We start from the raw sequence: 2332 nt of genomic DNA, 5'->3' as shown, positions 1-2332 counted from the left end.
TTTTCTCAAAAAGTAAAGCATTTCATGGAATAATATTTCAAGAGAAGTCTTTCACCACTACCTTCTGTAAACTCTGTAAGTTATTTGTAAATCTGTGAACTTTTTTTTTTGTCTGTACTGAAAGGGTCCAATGGCTTTAATTGAGTGAGTAGTTTCATATTAATCATACTAGCCATTAAAGCAGCTTCACACAAAACACATGATTTTTAATCAATCAGATTTATTCAAATCATTATTTACATTTATGGTAATCATTATTTCAAAAGTCATTTAACAAACATCTTGCAGATTGTACTGTTGTATTTTAATACTCTTTTTGGGTATTAACTATTTAAAGGGAAACTAATGTCATACAATTATTGGGTTAGGTGCCCACAGTAGCAGTTTGATGGTCTAAAGCTTTTGGAGAAACATTACACTTCAAAGTAATTAGTTTTAGTGGCCCAAATTTTGAATCTGAGAAGTAGGAAGAAACTATAAACAAATAGTAAACTTGCAGGTACAACTACATGTACTCTCTTTTGAGGAAGTGTTGGTTATGAAAAGAGCCATTGTGGTCTCATCGTTTCGAACATACTCGTCTTGTCTTCAGGAGAAGAATTTACAGATGGTTGTACCTGCAAGTTGACTATTTATTTATAGTTTCTTCCTATTTATTCACACCATGCAAAGCTTCAAACCTGAGAAGTGTTACAAGGAGACACCTCTCAGATTGTGTATTCCTATTGGGATTATTCTTCCTGTGTGCACATAATTACTGCTCCGGATCTCAAAATAAATGGTAATTTTTTTAATTTAGTTTGATTGCAAATAACTGGTCTTGTTGATTGGTTGCTACAGAGTGACATAAGTTCATTGTTGCTAGATCATTCAAATGGGTGAACGCGCACAGTTTGATTGACAGGCCGGATCGGTCCATACTGTCAAAGAACCAGCACAGTCCAACAATTCATTTAAATAGTTCACTGCTGCTGTATAAGTATTAAGCCAGTTTGTTAGAATAAATCTTGTCTTTTTACCTGCTACTATTTACACATTTTTATTTGCTGCTTGATTAATTTTTTAATGTCTGATTTTTCATGTAGCAAATAATAACAACTAACCCCAATAAGCCATTTGAGAAGTAAATATGATTGATGTCTGTAAATAAAACAATAGTTTGATCAATCTCAAGTGAAGGAACACTAAATCCAGTCTTGCAATAATGTTACATAAGGTACGGCAACACCTTAAAGACAGTGTACACTATTGGTAATTGTCAAAGACTATCTTTCAATGAATGAAAATATTTGCACCATTGAACAAATTAAAAACATTAATTATTTGTTTTATATAACATCCAAGTACATCTTTGTCATTTTGATTGGAGGATACTTGCAAAACAAATAAAGCGTAGGCCTAGGCCTTCAATTTCTAATTGTTAAATTACACCCTCTTCTTGTGGGTCTGCCTGTTGGATTCAACAGCGATAATGTGCGTTCAGTACAGCTATTTTGAGACACGCAGACGCCGAAAGTAGTATGTACCTTGCAGTAACACTGCTGCGTTACCAAAGACATGCGCATGCAGTGATGTTTTTACTCAGTGTACAATTGTACTTTTCGGATGGAACAAAAAATGCACGGTGAATGGAACGAAAAATGCACGCTGAGTGACGTAGCCTGCAATGGTACTTATATTTGCTATCACGTGACGGAAAATCCTCCAATCAAATGCCAAGGATCTGCTTGGGTGTTATATAATATCAGATATCATTTCAATCTACTCACAAATGGCTTACCAACCAACTAGAATTCAATCTAAATCTTTCTGTAATGTTAACAGCATACAACAACAAATCACAAGTACAATGGTACAGAGACCTTTGGTTCTATCGAGGTATTGCTGAAGTATCCCCAGTAAATGCAAGGAATCTGTACTCTAACTCCAGACGCCTGTGGTTCTATCGAGGTATTGGTGAAGTATCACCAGTAAATGCACGGAATCTGTACTCTAACTCCAGACGCCTGTGGTTCTATCGAGGTATTGGTGAAGTATCACCAGTAAATGCACGGAATCTGTACTCTAACTCCAGACGCCTGTGGTTCTATCGAAGTATTGGTGAAGTATCACCAGTAAATGCACGGAATCTGTACTCTAACTCCAGACGCCTGTGGTTCTATCGAGGTATTGGTGAAGTATCACCAGTAAATGCACGGAATCTGTACTCTAACTCCAGACGCCTGTGGTTCTATCGAGGTATTGGTGAAGTATCACCAGTAAATGCACGGAATCTGTACTCTAACTCCAGACGCCTGTGGTTCTATCGAGATATTGGTGAAGTATCACCAGT

This window comes from Asterias amurensis, chromosome 22 (assembly GCF_032118995.1).
Source record: "Asterias amurensis chromosome 22, ASM3211899v1".
Classification (NCBI taxonomy): domain Eukaryota; kingdom Metazoa; phylum Echinodermata; class Asteroidea; order Forcipulatida; family Asteriidae; genus Asterias; species Asterias amurensis.
This window is presented reverse-complemented; position numbering follows the sequence as displayed.